Below are 16,027 nucleotides of genomic sequence, written 5' to 3'. Positions count from 1 at the left end.
GTGACAATAAAGGCTGGGTTCAACCAAACAGCCTCTTTTATCAAATGTCGCAGGAAGCGTAGTATGAATGTTAGACAAAGATAGATGGCTGCATCATTTCGAAGGAGAACTACATTTTCCTGCACCAAAATCATTCACATTCATTGAGATATTACAGTTTTGTAAACATCACATGTTAGGCCTGCGATCTAGTATACCCCCCCCTCTCTACATGTATAGTTCAAATGGCACACACAGCTTCACGTACTCCTTATTTGGTACAGCTGCCACACTGTTATACAGTCACCCATTTTACCTGCCTACAGTAAAGGCAATATCCATACAGCTGCTTAGTTAACCTCTGCACCACCATGTTCTCCACCTTTCAATACTCACAGCATTTTTTTTTTAGCATTGCTGCGATTCCGTCCTAGGCACCTGTAGAAATGCTAAATCACTTCAATACCTAAGTTGAGACCTTCATTCATTTCAATTGTGTGTTATTTTGTACTTGTTAAATACCCCAGCTGCACCATAATCTGATTCATAGCAGCACTCACACACTCCGTCTTGTTATCAATCAACCACCATCATCCCCTGCACTGCTGCAGTGTGTCGCCACTCACTGCTTCCACCAGCAGATAATATTGTATTATATATATTCCCCCCCCCCGCCTTTTTGTTCATATATGTCTGTAAATGTATTGGCAATACATATTAACTTCTGCCATACTCTTTACCTTTTGCGCCAACAGCACAGTTAGCATCCTATAAACATACAGTACCTAATATCTTCATACCTACACCTTGTAGCTAGCCCCACAACCACTACATGTAATTCCTACTGCTACCTTTGCCAAAATGATTTGCAGCCTCCCCTGCCACACAGAATTTCTGTGCATCCACGTTTATTCTTGATCCATCATCAACATTCTTCCACCAGCTGTTGTCACCAGCTGAAATGAACACCTTCACTGTTGCACCTAGAAATTCAGATTTCCCAAACACTATGTACCTCATTTTTTTATTTATCACAAATTGCCTCCATTACTAAAAGGGGTTGCTTGCAGCAACCTGGACATAATCTATCCCTCAACACATTTCTCCATTAAACATACCCCTATATGTATATATATATATATATAAATGCCTATACATAGATATATACATTTATGTGAATACACCAATACATGTATGTAAGTATATAGATATCTTTTCCATCCTTTTTATCATTGTCATCATTTGATTTCCATATATATATATGATTTTCCCTTTTACTAACCTGGTTGTTTTACAGGAAATATGGAAAAGATATCATTACTTAAGGTTGTACATTTGATTTTATCCATTGTAATAGTTAGATTGAAATAAGAATTTACCTTTCCTGCTTTAGGTAGAATGGATGAGCATTGTAAATATCATGAATTACTTGTTTTTCATGCATTTTTGTCTTTATTCCTCAAATTCTCACAAATGGTGAAGCACAAATGGCACGTGCACCTTTTCATAAGAGGTAAGTTAATTCTAAGTTGATGATTTACGCCAACGGCCATAGTAAGGGTGTAAACAAAACTTAGTATTTTTATCTTTTATGAAATAACACTGGATCCGCACTGGATCCACTTTCAAAATTCATCATATTTTCTGAAATACTTTCTTCTTTTATCAGAATTTAACTTAAAATTAATTCAAAATATATACCAATGGCCATAGTCAGGGTATATTGAGGGTTAATTTCATTTTAAATTCTATAAAAGCACCAAAAGGGTATTTTATCCTTCACTTGAATTTAGATATGACTATTATATAATACATTCAATGACCATAGTCAGGAATGTATTATATCATTAGTCTTGTTTAAATTCATTTGAAGAATGAAATATGATTTTTAAATCCAATTTCAAACTTATTTCAATTCATTCATCATATAGGGTAGAATTACATCATATTTTTAAAATTTTCTTTTTTTCAAAATCCCAAGTGATTCTTCTTTTTCATCAGATCTTATTCAAATCCGATTCTATCTCGTTTTAAGATTCAAAATTTCAACTTCAAAGTCCAATATTGCTTTGAAATTCCAAAATCATTTGATACTCAAACTTCAAATTTCTAACTCAAATAAAAAATCCAAATTTAAAGTTCAATTTAACTTTGAAGTTATCTTTTGATTTCAAAATTAATTTCATCCCCTTATCTTCAATCAAGTTTTGGATTTGAATCTCAAGTTTAAATTCGGGTTTTCTAAAACCCAGATCCATCTTTAAAGGTCCTATTTGGACTTCTCAAAACCCAAATCCAAAAACAAATCCTAGTCTCAACTTGGATCCAGATTTCCAAGTATAAACTCGATTCCATTTTGGATCTCCCATCACGGATCCAAATTCCATTTAGGATCCAAATCCTTATTCTACTCTGGATCTCCCATCACAGATCCAAATTCCATTTAGGGTCCAAACCCTTATTCCACTTTGGATCTCCAATCATAGATCCAAATTTCTTTTAGGATCCAGATTCTCATTCTACCATTGGGTCTTAGATTCAAATCCAAAATCCAATTCTTAGGATCCAGATCCCAATTCCACTTTGGGTCTTAGATTCAGATCCAAATTCCAATTCTTAGGATCCAGAACCCAATTCCACTTTGGATCTCTGATTACAGATTCAAATTCCATTTTAGGATCTAGATCCTCATTCCACTTTGGATCTCCAATTACAGATCCAAATTCCATTTAGGATCCAGATCATCATTCCACTTTGGATCTCCAATTACAGATCCAAATTCCATTTAGGATCCAGATCCTCATTTCACTTTGGATCTCAGACTTCATATCCAAATTCCATTTAAGATCCAAGATCCAGACTTTTACCTTGGATCTCAGCTTCAAATCCAATTCCATTTAGGATCCAGAGTCCAACCCTATCTTGGATCTCAGATTTCAAATCCAAATACCATCTTGGATTCCAAATCTTGAATCCAATTCCATTCAAAAATTCCAAATCCAAATCCCACTTTAAATTTCAAAACCAATTCCATTTCATTCCAGATTTCAAATCAAGTTCTCATCTTAAATTCAAAAATCAACTTTGAACTCTGTTCAGAATCCAGATCTTGGATTCGGATTTCATCTTGAAATTCCAACTTTTGCAAATCCCATTTCTTAATTCCTTTAGATTTCCCACATCTCCTTCTAAATTCAAAAAAAAAAAAACTTCAAAATTGGAATTCAATTCCATTCCAAATATTCATCCAAGTTCAAACTCCTAAATTTAAAGTCCATTTGTGACTTTGAAAATTTCCTTCTCTTTTTTATCTCAAAACTTCAAAATTAATTTTCAAATTCCAGATTTATTTTCCCAAGCTCTTGATTATTCTAAAAACTTAGAACTTTAATCTTAAGTTCTAAGTTAGGAATCATTTCTTCACTTTATCAATTTCACTTGGAAATTCTTCAAAATATTTTCAAAAAGAGCATACATCTTTGCATATTGCACAAGCATGATTCATTGTGCATTTAGACTTAGAAATAATTTCTTAGATAATTTCTTAGCAAAGTAAAAGGCATAAATTCGACCCTTGGTTCGATTACCCCTGGTAAAGGCGCCAGGAACGGTCGAACCTCGTACCGACGAGCGGATCCCGTCTCCCGATTTTCCCGCAAATATTTCAAAAACGGAGGCGAGTTATTTTAAATATTTTCAAAATTAAGGTCAAGTGAAACCCACAAAGTAATTCCACTTCTCTCTTCTTTTTCTCTTCTCTTCTCTCTTTCTTTTCCTATCTTTTATTCTTCTCCCTTCAAAAAGGAGGAAAATAAGAGGTTGGAAAGGAAAAAAGAAGGAAGAGAGAGAACATTATGAAGAGGAAAAATTTTGCGATGATCACATATTGGTAATCCAAAATTTCCCTTGATAGAAAATGTTCTTTTAGTAGATGGTTTAATGCATAATTTAATATCTATTAGTGAATTATGTGATAAAGGTTTTCATGTGTCTTTTGAAAATGATTTATGCTTAATTTCTTATTTTCATTCTAAAAAGATCATTTTTAAAGGTAAAAGAAGAAACAATGTATATGAACTATATCTAGATGAATTACCCTCTTTTAATAAAAAATGTATTATTGTTTCAAATGAAATTCAATGGTTATGGCACAAGAGACTTGGACATGTTAACTTTAAAATTATTTCAAAGTTATCCAAGAATGATCTTGTAAGAGGCCTACCTAGAATACCATATAAAAAGGATCACTTATGTGATGCTTGCTTTTGCTAGTTACATGAACTTCAAGTTATATCAAATTGATGTTAAGAGTGCATTCTTAAACGAACACATCAATGAAGAAGTTTATGTAGAGCAACCTCCAGGCTTTGAAAATGAGAAATATCCAGAAAAAGTCTACAAATTGAAAAGAGCTTTGTATGGACTCAAACAAGCACCAAGAGCGTGGTATGAAAGACTACGAAATTTTCTAGAACAATCTAGTTTTTCCATTGGTCGGGTAGACTCCACTTTATTTATTAAAAATCTAAATTCAGATATTCTTATTGTGCAAATTTATGTTGATGACATAATATTTGGTTCTACTAATGATTCTCTCTGTAAAGAATTTGCTAAAGCTATGCAGGAAGAGTTTGAAATGAGTTTGATGGGTGAATTAAACTACTTCCTTGGACTTCAAATAAAGCAAACTAAAGAAGGAATCTTCATCAATCAGGCTAAGTATACAAAAGAACTTCTCAAGAGATTTGGGATGGACTCATCGAAATCAAGAAGGAATCCTATGAGTACAACTACTTCTCTTGATAAAGATGAAAATGGTAAAAGTGTAGATACTAAGCTCTACAGAGGTATGATCGGATCTCTATTATACTTAACTGCTAGTCGACCTGATATTATGTTTAGTGTTTGTATGTGTGCAAGATTTCAAGCTAATCCAAAGGAATCTCATTTAACTACAGTAAAACAAATTCTTCGTTATTTGAAAGATACTTCAGATTTCGGTTTGTTTTACCCAAAATCATCTTCCTTTGATTTGGTTTCATATAGTGATGCAGATTTTGCATGAAGTAAATCTGATCGCAAGAGTACTAGTGAAACTTGTCATTTCTTAGGAAATTCCTTAGTCTCTTGGTTTAGTAAAAAGCAAAATTCAGTATCACTTTCAACTACTGAAGCAGAATATATAGCGGCTAGTTTAGCATGTTCACAAGTACTATGGATGAAACAAACCTTAAAAGATTTCGGTTTGAATTACTCCACAACAACTATTTATTGTGATAACACTAGTGCTATAAATCTTTCGAAAAATCCTATTCAGCACTCAAGAACTAAGCATATTGAAGTGAGACATCATTTTTTAAGAGATCATGTGTTAAAAGGAGGTATTTCGTTAAATTTTATTTCCACTAAAGAACAACATGCCGATATTTTCACTAAACCTCTTAAAAATGAAGATTTTGTGAGAATTAGAAGAGAACTAGGTATTTGCTCATTTTTGGATTTATAAAAATGTTTTTTGAACAAAATCTCAAAATCGCACTATATTAGTCGACCGATAAAATTCTAGTCGACTGGTGTTTTAAATTTTGGAATGTATCGCACCATATTAGTCGACCGATATATTTCTAGTCGACTGATAATATTTTTAGAATGAGTCATACATTCTTAGTCGACCGATAAAGATTTAGTCGACTAAATTTTTTTAAAAAAAAAAAATTAAATGAAGGGACCCGATACCCCTTGGATTTTTAAAACACCCGTTCTTTTTAAAATAAGCATCGTTTCACTTCGTTTTCGTATCTTTTCGTTTTTCTTAAAACGAAACCCTTAAAAACGAAAACCCTCTTTCTCTTTTGCCTCTCTCTCTTCCGAAAAACCCTCGGAGTGCCGTTCGATCCCATTTTCGCTGGGATTTTTCTTGCCGTGACAAGGAGACGCCGGAGTCTTCTGGTTGTGATCTTGAAATGCCGGAATCCTCTTGCAGTAACTGGCGCATCTTCAAAACACGCCAGAACCCTCTTGTGTGACAGTGCATTGCCGGAATCCCCTTGTGGTCGACTTCTCACTCACCGTCAGCCATTGTATCCTCCTCTGGTTTTGTTTCACATCGTCGGACAATGTTCTACTTCTGTCAGAAATCATTTAAAAGCCGTCATTGTTTTTGGTAACTCAATTTTTTAACCATGCCTCGTACGAAGTCTGCATCTGCAAAAGGTTTAGGTTCTCCTCCTCCTACACCTACTTCAAGACATGGTTTTTCACTAAGATTACTTTGCAATCCTCTTCTCTATGATACTTTTGGATCAATTTCTGCACTACCTATTTTACCAGGCCGAAATGTTCTATTTCACTTATTTTCTCGTTATAATATAAGAGAATTATTTCCTGGTATTTCACATCTTTTTGATGCTTGTGCAGATACCCTTCACTATCTTTTTCATATTCACTTGTTTTACACGAATTTACAAATGGATCATGAAACTGGAGTTTTGTCCTCTCTTGTTCGTGATATTGAAATCGAGTTTGATTCGAAATTACTTGAAAAAATTCTTGAAATTCCACCTTCAGACACTCTTTTCAACACTATTGAATTGAATGATAAAAGAGTTTTTGAACAAATTCTTCTTCCAAGAGCACCTCACTGCCCTCCTTTCAAAAATACTAATCTTCAAACTCGTGCACGCATTGTTGGACGAATCCTTACCCACAATGTTCTACCCAAAACTGGTTCTTTTGATTATTATTCCACAGATCTATCTACGGCTCTTTATGTTTTATTTGGAAATATTTCTGTCAACTGGGCCAATGTGTATTTTACAAACTTGTGGAAACAAAAATCATTTCTTCCTTATGGTTGTCTTTTAACCCGTATTTTTAGACATTTCAAAGTTCCTTTAACAAATGAAAAATACATTGAGCAAAAAGAGTTCTTTGATCAAACAATTTTTAAAAGAATGAAAATTAAATATCTGCCTCCTTTAAATGTTGATCAAACTGAACCATCTGATCCTAATGAACCATCAATTTCTGAACCTTCACCTTCTGCGACACCTTCATCTCATGCAAAAAGAAAGAAATTTTCGACAAGTCAAGACCATGATGAAGTTATGCAAAGACTGGAAGCTTTAGAGCTGCATCAACATACTTTTCGTGAAGATGTGACTCAACAACTATCTTTGATTCAGAAAGAGATTACCTCAATCAAGGATTTGCTCAACTCACTTTTCTAATCTTTGTTGTCTGAACTTTCATACTTTATGGGTTGTAATATTTTAAACTTGTATCTCTATTTTGCTTATGCTATTTCTGTCCTTACTCTTTTTGATTCTGACAAAGGGGGAGAAAAAGATGATAGCAATTACATTACAGGAGATCTTGCATGAGAAATGCAAAATTAAGAGAAAAAGAAAGCTTTGAATGAATGTATTTCTAAATGCATGAAGAAATGATGAATGGAAATGCAAACCAATCAATATGTGATATATGTGCTTTAAATGTGCTAACTTTTAATGTTTTGCAGCATATTGATAGGGGGAGTAAAATCTCCATCTATGCATCTAAATGCTTCATCTTTGATTAAGTTTGTCATCATCAAAAAGGGGGAGATTGTTACGACAATGAAGCCATACATGATACTTCAAGTACAAGGTTTTGATGATGAGCAAGTGGAATCAACTGCATTTCAGCTAAGGCTATGAAGAAATTGAAGAATTCGGTGAAGAATCTTTGAAGACGAGTGTGCAAATGTTTAATTCATTAAAAGTCTTAGATTCTTGTAAGAGCCTTACTTAGAGTGCATATTTAGGTTGCATTTCACCTTAAAAATCTTTAGAAAAACTTTTCTAAAAAGAACCCTCATGAAAATCTTTTTAGAAAACTTTTTTCTTGAATTTTCATGTTTATTAGTCGACCAATAGACTTACCAGTCGACTAATCCTTCCGCGTCATATTTTCTAAAAAGTCATTTTTGTCAAATTAGTCAACCGAAGGTTTTATCAGTCGACTGGACAAAATGTTTGTTTTCTGGAAAATTAGCAGCAGTCGACTAATGGTTTTATCAGTCGACTGAACAGAACATGTGTTTTCTGAAAATTTAGCAGCAGTCGACTAATGCTTTTTATCAGTCGATCGAACAGAATGTTTGTTTTTCAGAAGATTTTAGCAGCATTCGACTAAAAGGTTTTTCAGTCTACTGATGATATTATCAGTCGACTAACTTTTCTAAAGTCGACTAAGTTTCAAAAATTCAGATTTTCAAACGGCTCGATTAACAGATCAGTCGACCGACGATAACGGTCAGTCTACTAATAACTAACTATTAGTCGACTAACTGATGTTTCAGTCGACTAATTTTGTCGTTTTCCTGAAACTTCAAAAAGGCGTGTCTTTTCATTTTTCAAACGTTTTGATCGTTCGAAATGGACCGTTTTGATACCCTTTCATACCCTCAACGTATGGAAAACTTTAACTATAAATATGAGTGCATTGTACACTAAAAAACAACAAGAATTCAATCGATTTGAATCATTTACTTATTGCTTTTCACTCCTATTCATTCAAGTATTTGTTTTCTCACTCACGTGATATTTTTCACTTCAGTTTTTCACTCAAATCACTTTAAGAGATAGTGAATTCGTGAGTAGAGTATTTCAACAACCTCAAAAGCCAATATCATCTCATTTGCATTCAAAAGGAAGGCTCATAGGTTGTCTTGTAAGTTGTTATTTTTTTTTTTTAAAAAAGGACTCCTTGGTGTAAAGGAGTTGTTTGCTTTCAGTAGGGTTGTTACTGAAAGTGAGACCAGTTATGGTCTGTGTAATCTTGTAGTTTACAAGGTTGATAGTGGAAATCTCAAGCGGGTTTTGCTTGGGGACTGGATGTAGGTCGGGTTAGACCGAACCAGGATAAAATCTTGTGTTCTTTGTGTGTTTCCTTTGAGATTTGCAAAATCATTAAATATTCCGCAGACAATTTTTAAAAGCACTATTCACCCCCCTCTAGTGCTCGTTGCCTCGATCCTAGTGCACTTTCAGATCTATCCACGGTGGGTACAAGCATAGGGTAGTTTTATAGCATTGCTTGGTGTTATGCAAGGCTTGTTGGCTTTGTTGTGCGACATTGCGATATTATGACATTTGTATCTATTTCCTCCCCAAATGTCTGCATGTTTCTGTTGGTGATCTCTCAATGAAGAGTTAACTCAAGAAGCAACCAACCAGAAGCATATTCAGAGCTTGCCCAAGGATAACATATACAAATGATACACAAGGTTTAACAAAATGCTAGAGAAATAACTTTAATTATAAATACAAATCAAACTATTAAACTGGCACAAATATGCATAACATTTTTTTGATGAAAAAAACCTAAGCAATACATATATGATGAAAATGAGTCATTACATTAACTTAGGGCATGTTTGCTTTGGCCACAGGTGGGATGAACAATCACAGTTGAGAATCCAAAAGCTGTGATTGTTGGCAGAAGGTCAGTTTTGCGACCAACTTTCACATGATTCAAGGGAAAAGTATTCTCAAGTGAGAATCCAATCACAACTAGAACTTTCTCATGTTTCACTAAACTTGAGAAAGTAATGTGATTGTGATTTACAATCACAGGAAGCTAAGAAAATCCAAGGATCACAGGGCATTGCAAACATGGCCTTAAAATGCCCATCAGGTTTTAGGTATGCTTTCAGCAGTTTCTTCAACAACACAGAGGCTAATATGAGGGGGTGAAGGGGGATTCATCTTTTTTACTTAGCAGGAAAAAGTGTTTGCTGCTTCAGTATTATGCCCATATCCTATCTCTAGACTTTATCTCGATCTTCAGTATGTTACTTTCACTTCATTCCAACCATGTAGCTTTTTTTATTTTACTCATGCTAATGGAATTTTCATCATGGTTTCTCCATTTATTCTTTTGCTATTCCTCCAGTGGTGAATCTGCATTGATATAATTTGTGGAATAATATTAAAAGAAATGTAATTCTAAGCCTTTGATCAAACAGATCACGACATAGCTGCACTGAACAATTTCAAAACAATATGCAAGTGATGAAATTCATTAAATTTTGATGGAAATAAAAGTACATAAATAAAGAGTAAAAAGAGTAAAGACCCATCTTGATGACATGGCCATGAGGAAGTCTATGTTAGTAACTAGTGAAAATCAGATCCCAAGTCCATTTTTTCAGTAAGATGAGCAACAAAGTCTGAGCTATCAACATTGCCAATTGCTTGCATATTCTGTAAGGAAATCCTGATTGATCAGGCATTCTTCCAGTTTCAGTGAATTTGGAAGCAAAGAAAAGGGTAAAAAAAAATCATGGAGATCATTCAGCATCTTTCCATTTACTTGCTTCAGTGAGAACATTCAATTGTCTCTATCTTGAGCTGATTGTTTGAAATTGACTGTAATTTTTATTCTGTATAACAATTTCCAGTTTTACTTTTGCTTGAGAACTGGCCATTATGATGAAGCGAGAAACATTGCTCAGTCTTTCAGAGTTTCTTATCAGTTCGCCTCTCAGGTATTATTATTTGAGTAAGGTCATATATTTTTATTCTGCTCCTGTACAAAATCCATTTTTTACTTTTAATTTTTTTTTGCCAGCTTGCTGAATGGATCATGATTGGAGGCTTAGTTTCTCCTGAAACTTCAGCTGCTGCATCTGAGGAATGTGAAAAGATGTTAAGAATAGGAGATTGAGCTGCTGCATCTGCCAGTATATTGATGAATCGAATCTGGATCTATAACCCATATGGGGGCATTATGCTAGTCGGATTCAACACTAGATCCGTTCAATAAGAGGACCCAATTAAGGAACTATCCAAAATTATACATGCATCAAACTTCATACTATGAGCTTTGAGTCAAAACCAATTCAAAATTAGATCTCAATACTTGATTCATGTTGAGTTATTTGCTCAACTTCCAAATAACCTCGAAACTCTCGTAACATGACCCATTCAAGTATATTCAATTATATTTCTTGAATCCAAACAAATATAATTAGATCTAAACTCATTCAACTGGATCTACCTAGATCTATACAAGTTCAACTAGATCTATCCAGATCCTTACAAGTTCAACCAGATCTAAAATATTTTACTTAATTTAATCAGGTCTATGTCACCTTACTCGATCCAAATATTTGATCATATCCAATTTTGATCCAAACATCATATCTAATGGATCATATTCCAATTAAGCTTGGTCAATATAAGAATTAAATCAATCTAAACCATATCGGATCCAGATCCATATATATTAGGATCCGAACATGAACAAAAATATATAGCATATCAAAAAAATAATATGCAACCATAATATTTCAGGATCCAAAAAATATATGTATGCTAAAAATTCTTCTCTCATATTAGGGTAGAGATCCAAAGCAGATCATAACTCGGTTCAAAAAAATTTTACTGGATCCAACCAGGTTTATAAGGAACTACTTGTATCAACATGATCAAATACAGATTCAAACTTGCTTGGATAAAACTCTGGGAGTTATTCAGCAAACTAAAGGCACTTTTCTGCAAAATAAAAAAAGTTAGAAGGCAGTTTTAGGTAAAAACAATAAACCTCAACAACAAAACAAAATATTCACAAATTTCTGAGTTAAACAAAAATTTAAGTGTTTTTTCATAATTTCAGAAAAAATTGAGAGCAGTTATGAGAAATTTCTCAAACAACAACCTTGTCTTTGATATTTTTTAGAAAACATGTATGTTTTTAGAATTATATAGAAATAAAGGCCCCTTTCTATAAAACAAAGAAATACATACAAAAAATCAGAAAAATAAACAAGGGTAGATCTATAATTTACACCAAGAGGGATAAAATCAAAATTATAAAAAATGTTGAGGGGCAAAAGCATAAAACCATATAGAAAAAAGAGAGTTCTCACCCTCTTCTTCCTCTTTTATTTTTTTTCTTTTCCTTTCCTTTCATTTTCTTTTTATTTTTCTTTTTTCTTTTTCACCTTCTCTTCTTCTCTAAGTTTCCCCCTTTGGTAAAAGGGGGAAACCCTAAAGGCCTTCCCTCCTTCTATTCCTCTTTCTGTTTTTCCCCTTTCATAGAAGGTGAAACCCTAAGGGCCTCTCCCTTTTATGATAGAGGGTGAAAAAGATAAAAAGGTGAAAAGAAAAAAAAAGAAAATAAAAGAGGAAGAAGAGGGTGGTTAGGGATCGAGAACCCTTCTGATATGATTTTACGTTTCTGCTCTTTCACTTTTCAGATTATTTTGGTTTTTATCTCTCTTAGCATATAATTACAAATCTGCCCCTACTCTTTTTAGATTATTTCACATGTGCTATTTTGTTTTTCAAATGGGGGCCTCTATTTTTTGAAAAATTTTAGAAACAAGCCTGTTCTCTGAAAAATACCCGAGACAGGGTTGTTGTGTTTGTTTTTTTACAGAACAACTACTCAACTTTTTTGAAATTACAAACACCCACTTGAGTTTTTTCTGTTTAACTCAGAAAGTTTTGAAAATTATGTTTTAATATTCAAATTTGTTGTTTTTGTTCAAAACTACCTTTTAACTTTTCTATTTTTGTAGAAAAATGCTTCTGGTTTGCTGAATATCTTCCAAAATTTTATCTAGATAGGTTTGGATCTAGATTGGATCAAGTTGGTACTAATAGTTTCTAATAAATCTGGTTGGATTCGATAAGAAATTTTTAGACCCAGTTATGATCTGTTTTGGATCTCTACCATGATATGGGAGAATAATTTTTAGCATGCTTATAATTTTTAGATCCTAAAATATTGTGTTTGTATATTATTTTTTAGATATGCTTTATATTCTGATTATGTTATCTGGATCTGGTATGACTTAGTATTGATCTAGTTTTTTTATGGATCAAGTTTAATTGAATTAAGATCCATTAATTTTAAGGTTTGGATCAAGATTGAATCTGATCATTATTGAATCAAATGTTTTGGATCTAGTAAGGTGAAAATCGACCTTGGTTTAATCCGGTAAAATATTTTGGATTTGATTGAACTTGTATTAATTTAGATATGTACATTTTATTTTGTTTAGATACAATTGAATTAGTTTGAACCTAGGCAATGCTATTGGATTTTCTTGAACTTGAATGAATCTAAATAGATCAAATTAATAAGTTTTGGATCAAAGAAATATCATTGAACATGCTTGAACTATTATTATAACTGAATAGGTCATTTTATGAGTGTTTTGAGGTTATTTGAATGTTGAGCAAATAACTCAATATGGATCAAGTATGAAGACCAGTTTAGAATTGGTTTTGACTCAAACCCAGTTATGGTTTGATGAATGTATAGGTTCTTATTGAATGAATATAATATTGGATCCAGATAGTATAATTTTTGGATGTGCGATATAGGATATGAATCTAGATTTGATCCAGGTTTTGTGATTGTATCTGAATATATGGGATATGGATCCAAATATGGATCTAGAAATATATTGGCAGATATGGGATATAAATTTAGATTTGATCCAAAGTTTATAGAGAATCTAGATAATATTAGGCCAGATATTTGAACCTAATAATAATGTATTCTGCACGTGTCTTGGTTTGATTTGAATAGATCCATATAAGTATAATCTGTGGTGTGGGTCCATTTGAATTTTAATATGAATCATGTTGGACTTGATAGATAACATCTAAAGTCAGATTTGGATATGAACTCATACAAATCCAATGAATTTTGATATATATATTTTGAATCGATCTGATAATGGATCTTAACGTATATGTAAGCATGCTTATTATTTAATTGTCTTTATCGTATGATTAAAGCCTTGGAATTGGCTTATCATGTTTGACACGTCTAATTGGTAATGAGATAACTCTTATTGGATATGAATCTGATGTATATCTAAATTGGATTTAGATATAGGGATTTATGCTTTACTTTATGATGAAAAATCAACCTAGTCCATGTATATCCTCATGATAGAGATACATCACGAAAGAAAAGTTCAGCTAGTGTATGTTAAACATCGTGATGTCATGACTTAATGCACATATTGCTTAAATGTGGGAGCTGAATTATAATTTTACACATGTATATAAATATATTTGTTTGACGATAAATAATCATCACAAGTTATGTCCTCTATAGTTTGTGAATGCATAAAATGATATTTTTATGCTTTAGAAGTTTATGCATAAAATGCAATCTCATATTAGTTTGTCACATTTATGACTATTTGGATATGAATATATTGATCTAAGATGATCAGGTGATAGTTAACCTGATGTGAATTTAAGCATGTTGCATGTGATAATATACATGAATAGTGGGAGTGTATGGAATATGGTGAAATTTTGAAAAGTGCGAGTATTTGTTATGTTTGGCAAATCATAGCTAGATCCATGAGTTAATAAAATTCATAGTACTCCATTAGTGTGCATGTAGATGATATGATCATTGAAAAGCCATAAGAACCTCTTGACTAACTAAGAAAATAAGACCCACAATATGATTATTTATTTGAATGTTGTAGTGTATGTTAAAGGTTATGATACAAATTTTGATAGAAAACTCATATAGTTATGTGAAAGGAGTGTATGAAAGGATGTTTTCATGGCTAAACCCATATATGTGGAAAGTATCCCACTTCATATAATGATGAAAATTTCCATATGACTATATGAAAAATAACCTATAGCATGTGTGAAAAACATTATATTTAAAAATGAAGAAAATATCCATATGACTATATGAAAAATAACCTATAGCATGTCTGAAAAACCTCATACTTGATAATGATGAAGAAAACCCACATGACTATGTGTGAAATAATTCATAGCATATGTGAAAACCTTGTACTTGAAATTCAAAGATGAAAAAAAATCACGACTATTTGAGAAATAATTTATAACATGTGAGAAAAACATTATTGATATAACTCAAGTATTTGTTCTTGTTTATTTTGTACATATTTTATCATGAAGTGCTATATGTGATACATGATGCACTGGTTCTGATACAATATGGGTGTTTACCCCATATGGCCAAGTGAGAAATGTTGGATCTTGTTAAGGATCCGGTGTGGTAATTGGGTTTTATACATGGAACCCATATATTGGATTCAAGTATTGAATCAAAAGTTGGATCTAGGTATTGTATCCAAGTATAGATTTAAAATATGAATCCAGGATTAATCATTGGATTCTCTTTAAAAAATCCAATGACCCTGACTAGTGGGCCCTTAAAATGCTAACCGCAGAAATAATGGTGGGCCCACATCATATTGGATTCCCAACATGTTTGAGAATCCAATGAGACAAATAAGGTTGAGAATAGGCTTCCCAAGGGAGGCTACTTAACCCAACCTCTGCCTCTGCAAGAAACATTGATGTGAATCCAAGAAATCCCCTCTGATGCAGGCCGGTTAAATCCAAATCTTCTTGTGCTCTCTTCTATGTCATTGCTCTAATACCAATGTTTGGTTTTAGATCAAAGTGTGTGCAGTGAGGGCGCGCATAGGTGGATAGAAAAGTGGATTAAAAATTTTGATTAATGGCCTACTTCAAGGGGGATTTCCTCGATACGACGATCAAGCTCACTGTCCTGCAGAAGTAGGGGTTGGGTCTACTTATCCTCCAACCTTGAATCTAATACCTGGATCCAATCATATATGTTATGGGTTCAATGTGTGTGACCCAATGGCCAACACTAAATGTGTGCAACATGTTCAAAATAGTAGAAACAGACTTATGAATGACATAAAATTATGACTTTTTAAAGGTTGATAATTTGACACATTGTACATCAAATTTTCAACTCTCAAAAAATCGGACATACACATAAGAAAAAACATGATTCACTTGTTGTTTTTACTAAACATAACATATAAATCATGTGTAGGTCAAATATGTTAAAAACTAAAAAAAAATAAAGTTTTCACTAAGAGGTTTGAAACCCATGAGGATAAAAAATATTTTAACGATTTAAGAGACTTTTGAGAATATAGTTATCTACCAAATGGTTGGATTGGCAGTGTCTGAACATCACATTTATAAGAATTGCGTATCTAACA

Source organism: Nuphar pumila, chromosome 5, assembly GCF_984573655.1.
Source record: "Nuphar pumila chromosome 5, dmNupPumi1.hap1.1, whole genome shotgun sequence".
In the NCBI taxonomy this organism is placed as follows: Eukaryota; Viridiplantae; Streptophyta; class Magnoliopsida; order Nymphaeales; family Nymphaeaceae; genus Nuphar; species Nuphar pumila.
This window is presented reverse-complemented; position numbering follows the sequence as displayed.